Genomic DNA, 7,257 nt, shown 5'->3' on the forward strand with positions numbered 1-7,257 from the left:
GGCCTAAAAACGTAAGCATTGATACTGAAAGGCAATATGCTTTATTCTAAGGGCACTTGTCTGTCGGAGAAGGAAGACACGGACACCATGTGGTTCGTCAGGCTGTCTCAAACTTTAATCACACAAGCATAGCTTAAATATAGTAGTTAATTAGCTCATTGAATATTGCAAAGCCGAGCTCATCATTGGTCCAGCTAATCAATTGCAGTCCTGCCCTTGCTTACATTCTATTACACATTTGCTTACATTCTGTTGCATTTTGTTATGAGAAAGACCTCTTTCTAAGACAACAGGACTGCCTGCAGCTGGTCCCAAGGGCACACTGACTTTGAACCAACCTTTACCCTACTTATGCCATCTCGAGCAGGTCTGTGCAGCTGTGTCCCTTCTCCAACAACCAAGTCTGCACTGAATCCTCCACATCTCCCCCGTTTTCTTTTGATTGAAGACTGTTAATACCATTTTTTGCATCATGTTCTGCAGACACATACAGAGACATGGTAAGAGTAAGGTAAAGGTTAGTAGTATTACTCCTATCATAATGGCTGCCTTTACTAGGGATACCAGCCAGGGTCCCAGTCCCAGTGATCTTAACCATCCATCAAGTCCTAAACCAGAATCCACTTGTAAGTTGTTAGTTAACCTCTGTAGTTCATTAATTTGGAAATGTATGGATCGCGAATGATCAGAGAGGTTCATACAACACATGCCTTCATACTCCTCCTTGGGTTGAGGCAGTGCGTACCTCTGTCTTCAAGGTCAGTATGTTTGAGAATGTAATTACCAAATACCTCTCAGCATGAGTAATTTTCCTGTCTTATGGGAATTCAAGGATATTGTCTTCTGTGAGGAGAGCCAGGCCACTAGCAGGCCCACTGTCCTCCTTGCCAATTTTTCCTTTTTAGCATCTGTGTTACAAAAACTGCTTTTTGAGGTCTCTGCAAGGGCCCTTTGCAGAAAGCTCAATGAACCCGACAGTAAATGTAAGACAAGTACCATAATTACCAAATCAAATAATCCAAATTTGACCATTGACAATATCCATCCTGAAATTCTCCAGTCATGAAACCAATTGTAAGTGCCTTGATACCTTTGTTGTTGCATTTGTTTGTTTTGCCAATCAGGAGTGTCAGGAGTGCAGGTAACATCAGCCTCATGTTTTCCTGCAGGTACTGATCGCAATCTGTGACCTTAGGCTGTTCAGAAATGACTATTTCCCTAATTTTCATTTAGCACAAATACATGTATTTTTTCAAAGACTGTCAGATCATTCAAAATATCTCACAGCAAAGTTCATAGTCCACTGTGGTTGCAGTTGGAACACCTGACTTCAGTTACTGGGATCAGGATCTTGTCCTGGTTCATGCAAGCTTGAGTTCTTCTGGATCCACGGCTTTATGCACTTGGGTCCCGTATCTGTAATGACACAGGCAGATCTCCTTCCCAAGTTAGTACCTGTAACTTCGTTCTTAATAACACTTGACATTGACTTTTCTCTCCCCTTTTCCCCCTCTTTTTTTTTTCTTTTTTTTTTCTTTTTTTTTTCTTTTTTTTTTCTTTTTTTTTTCTTTTTTTTTTTCTTTTTTTTTTCTTTTTTTTTTTTTTTTTTTTTTTTTTTTTTTTTCCAAGCCTTCTTTTAAACCTACTGCATGGTTCACTATTGGAGGTACCAAACTGTTCTGTGAGAGACATAACTAGGTCAAAACATAAAGAGCTTTGTGAGAGTTTGATTCATATATTTTACCATGGTTTTGCCTGAAGGCAAATGTGGTGTCCCTGTAACATAGGCGATGTTTGTGCCATATATTCTGAGCTGTTGTCCAGTTTGATTTCACGGGGTATTCAAGTGCTGCTAAAGCAGAGCACACTTACTGGATTCCCCTGTTTGTGTAGTAGCTCACACTGCCAGAAAACACAGTAATCTCTAATCCTTTGCACTGGTAACTCATGAATCAAACTTTCAATGTCCAAATGCATAATGGAAAATAAAACCCAATCCTTGAAAATCTTTGCATGTTCCACAAACTTGCGGAAGGCTTTATACACCTCGTAGTCAGTTACTCCTGTATTAAACGTTGCAATTGGGCAATTTTTTTTTTTTTTTTTTTTTTTTTTTTTTGTCCAAGTAAGTAGTTAGTACTATCAGCCCAAACAGGGATTTTTTGTTTTCCAGGTTAAATTTATAAAGTAAGCTGCCCAGTTTCAATGATTGCTATCAAAAATCCCTTTGCTAAGTAGGCAGCCTTGCTCTCAGTGGACAAACGCATCTCTGAACCCATAGCACATACAAACAAACGCTGCAAAGCAAGTCACCAAACCACATTGCAAGACGCGAGTTGTCACATCCAGTCCGTATGGGTGGGTGGGTGGGGGGTGGCGGGGGCAGTTCTCCCACTTCTATGGTAGTTCTGCCAAAGCACTCGGCTGCGCAGCCTGGTGTCGGTGGTGTCGGCTGCTGCCCGCAGTGCCCTTCTACCGGTGCTGTGAACCACAGCGCGACCCCGACGGTCACCGGGGCCGAGCCCTGGGTGAGCACTAGGACCTGGCGGAACACCAGGACCTGCCGCACGGTCTCCCTTTTCCGTCCACCTCCCACCGGCCCACTATTAACTCTCTCTGCACCACCCGCTCATTCCCATGTAAACTTTTCCCCAGTAAGTTCCGCAACTGAGTAGGAATCCAAATATCCTGATGTAACCCTTTATCCCATTCTGACGGCATCTTACGTGTCCAGGCTGTGACGAGCAGTCTCTGCAGAGTGTCTCGGGTGTCAGGAGACAGTGATGTATTGATGAGTTCGTCGGGAGGCGTGGGTGATGTGTCCATCTCCGTAGGGTTCTTGTCCCTGTGCTTAGGTTCCTTGTCCATGGGGGCAACACTGCTCTGTGCCTTAGTTGGTGATTCTTCATGTAGGTAGATCTTATCTCAGTAATTTTCGGGTGGGTGGGTGGGCAGTTCTGCAAACCCTTTCCCAGCAGAGCATGCCATCACCCACTCAGCTTTTTTTTCCAGCTTTTCAAGAACAGGCTGAAGTTGTCGATGCCAGTTAACATTTTCGACTGCATCATAGCGTGTTTTTAGGCTCAGTAGAAGTTAAAGGTAAACAGATATTAAAGGCAGTCAGTTGTACGTTTGTTTCCACATTTTTCCTTCCAAAGGTATAGTAGTGGGGGGGGGCACAGGCCGTGGTGGCAGATTTACACGCACTACTCGCTCCCCTTCCCGGTCAGTTCTGACAGATTTATCACTTTGTTCTGATAACACGGCATTCTTACTTGGCATAGTAACTGGGGTAGATGAAAGAGCACCCAGAAACAAAAACACATTCTTCATAGTAGATTTTTCCCTTTTCAAATCGGTTCTGTAGAATCCAGAACTGGTGCTAAAGCTGCAAAGGCTGAAGTAGCAGCTATGTTTTCTGTCTCTATTTTGGTTAAAGTCCTTTTACTTGATTTCTAGAGAGTTATTAAGGATTTAGTTTCTTTCGCCCAAACTGAGGGTTCGTTAAGGATTTGAGCTCCAATAGCTTCCCAAGTTGGTAAATCAAATGTGCTGTCAAGGCTTGTTATCAGATTTCTTTCTTCGCTGCTCAAAAAGGAGGGGTTTCAAAGACTTCATAATTCTTAATCACTCTTTTAGACAGCAGATTGTAGAGGAATTGCCTCAAAAGCCCCTGATGTTTTAAAGGGTTCAGCTGTTACCGATAGTCCAGTTGGGGTGGTAGGTACATAATCACTTTCCAAGACTGACTTTCCGTCTTATCCCCTTTGATCTTCTAATTGAGCAGCTTTTGCTTGATATTGCTTTATGCAGTTAACTCGTGAACCGTGTGCAGGTTCTGAAAACACCCCTTAGCATACCCATAAGCCAATAACCCCGGTAATTCCTTTTTTAGATCTAACCCCTTAATATCCCATTTTCTTAAAGTATTTGCAAATAAATCATATGCCACTTGCCTATCCGTCGTGTAATCCTCAGCGCGCGCTGTTGCAGCTTCCAGACTTCTATGGCCCAAAATTACCTTTGTAATCTTTGGGGGCGCACCCTGATTAAGTCGCCGTCCTGCCTGCATACAGGACCCAGCTCGGCTTCTTCGACCGTGGTGCCGCGTCGCAGTATTCACGTCGGGGGATTGGGAGTTGACGAGAATCACGTCGGGGTCACCATTTTGTCGGAGAAGGAAGACACGGACACCATGTGGTTCGTCAGGCTGTCTCAAACTTTAATCACACAAGCATAGCTTAAATATAGTAGTTAATTAGCTCATTGAATATTGCAAAGCCGAGCTCATCATTGGTCCAGCTAATCAATTGCAGTCCTGCCCTTGCTTACATTCTATTACACATTTGCTTACATTCTGTTGCATTTTGTTATGAGAAAGACCTCTTTCTAAGACAACAGGACTGCCTGCAGCTGGTCCCAAGGGCACACTGACTTTGAACCAACCTTTACCCTACTTATGCCATCTCGAGCAGGTCTGTGCAGCTGTGTCCCTTCTCCAACAACCAAGTCTGCACTGAATCCTCCACACTTGTCTGTTTAGAAATCAAGGGAAAAACCCCATGTCCTTAGTCCCTCCTTTGAAACTTACTGCTTTTTGAACTTTCTTGAAGGGACAATAAGAGATATGAGGCATTGTTTGCTGTTCATTTCATGCTGATGCTTCCTACGTTTATTGTCTATTTACTGAAGCAGTGTGTAATTGCAGTTATTGTTCGTTTAAACAGTACACATATATACAGTTCCATGTAATATTATGTATATTATCATAGAAACATAGAAAATATTATAAATGCTATACTATAAATGGCATCTTTATTATTTTCCTAGAACACATAGGCATTGCACCTTAACTTCAGCCCCAGGAGCTAGTTTCTAGGAGCTTGCTCTAATTGTGCAGGGTGAGTGTTGAACAGGGGGAAGGACCCGGCGAAGGTGGGATGAGCCCACTTGTAATCATGACTTTTACGAATTGATGGAGGTTTGATTGAAGTAACTGTGAGGAGCTTTAGTGTTTATGGGACCACTGAAAAGGCAGTGCCTCTTCTCAAAATCCAGATCTTACTATATATTTTTATTTATTATGCATTAAATATCACCATGAGTGCTGAAAAATCTGCAATTCTCACTCTTCTACACATTTCAGAAATGAGCTAACCCACACTTTACTCCTGGAGTCCCAGTGTTATAGGAAGAAGATGCATTTTGGGAAGAAGCTGTAAAAAAGGCAACAAAGCAAGACCTGCAGCAACTACGCCTGCTGACTCCTATGATGTTATGCAGGTCTAACTACCATTTGTCTTTTTAACTTGGTCAAATTCTCTTTGAAAAAGTGAATCCTGTGCACAAAGAAATATTGCTGTTCTAGTTACACTGTTGTACATGTCAAGATATAGATCACGTTTATTATTGTTTAGGCTTACACATTACTTACTCCATTTCATCAATAGCTGTGCCAGTGCACACAGGAACAAAAATAAATCCTAACGAACACTACAGTGACAGAAAGCAGCTGTACAGAAGTGTGGGACATGCTTCTAGCAATGAAGAATGACTGAAGAAACCAGGCAGCACTGGCAAATGCTTACTACCTGACCCAGAAATGCTCCATGAAGGTGTGGAAGAACCCACCTACACTAGAAATGCAGTAAAGAAAGGAATTTCAGGACTCCTTTTTGTTCCAGACAAGCCACATGGGCACTTTGGACTTAGACTGGGACTAATATTTTAATGATTGGGACTAATTTATAATGATTTTCTGGATCTTGCAGTGAGTCACAGATGATTCACTAATGAGCACCAGGCAGTACAATTCCCCTGTCACTGAAACACCTGGCATTGCACTATGGGCTCTCCAGAGGCAGGGTCTTCCATTACATTTAGGAGTACAGTTCAGTAAAGCGCTTAAGCAGATACCCAATGGCAAACAGACATTTCAAGCACATGTTACTGCACAGGAAGGCTGAATCTTCTCTGGAACATGCCACAAGGCAGTCCCCTCTGAGCAGCACATATTCAACTGTTGTTGGCTGCCAGTTGTTTCTTCTCCATCCCCAGGGTTCACAAAGCTTCACGTAAAATCCAGCGCTAAAGCATGAGCGTGAAAGTAATCCCTTTGCAGAAGATAAAAAATCCACCCTGGCTTGCCTCACTTTATTGCATGCTGTCATTCCTGTGATCGCTCCTTCTGGCATAGCTCCATTGTCTTAAAATAGACCATCCCTGAAAGGGCAGTCATTAGAGTCAGCAGTTTCTTTTGAACAGAGAGAAGTACCAGGCATTTTGGGAGCCCAACAGCTTCTTCTTTTCAAGCCCACGATAAAGACAAATCTTCTCAGCACGTTTCTGTGCCAAACATCTTTCTGGCTGAACTGATGCTCCTATCATTTCCCTTTCATGTTTCCAATTAGATGAAAGAATTTTGCACGGGATTTCCTATAATGACATTTATTGTCACATCTTTTGTATATGGGCACCTACCTATAAGCTGTGTGGCAATGACATGAAAGTAAAACTGGGCCTGAATGTTGCATGCTCGGATAATGAATGTAGTGTGACAGAGGCTTTCTTTAGGAGTCTTTCCACCTCCTATAGTTTGTGCCAGGGAGTTTTGTCCACCGTGTTGTAATTTGCTTATCATGGCACTTCCCACAGTAGGAAATAATTGTCCTAAGAATTAGTAGGAGTCTTAAGGAGATTAAGTCATTAGGGCCTTTGCTAAGTAAACAGAGCATTATTCATACACTTAGAGTTCAGCATGTGCTTAGATGCTTTTCAAAAGTGTGACTGAAGGAAGGAGCCATCTCACACAAAAACATGCTGATTAATTGGAGGTGAAACAACTGTATACCCCTTCCAGGGTACTAAGAAAAATATGATCTGCTGTCTCACCCCAGCTTTCTATGCATGTTCCTACCTCCCCATATGTGCTTTTGCAATGCTCCCTCTCCCTCCTCAAGTGCTCTTACAGTCACTGCTGATGCATTTTGTGAAAAACAAAGTAAGACACTTTTACTGAGGCGGAGAATCTTCCCAGGGCTGATTTCATCTTTTCACCTCCAATTCACCACACTGTGTCCCTTTTCCAACCAGCACTTTAAAGGAAATTGTGCTTGGAAAGCTATTTTTTAAATGTTTTTCCTTTTCAAGGTTGTTGCTGCTCAGGTATTTTTCCTTATCAATGTGATGTTGACTCAGGGCATCACAGGGCAGATGGAGGGAAGGAAGCAAGGATGCCAGGTCAGTATTAGGACTCCT

Source organism: Gallinula chloropus (genome assembly GCF_964237585.1).
Source record: "Gallinula chloropus genome assembly, chromosome: 3".
Lineage (NCBI taxonomy): Eukaryota > Metazoa > Chordata > Aves > Gruiformes > Rallidae > Gallinula > Gallinula chloropus.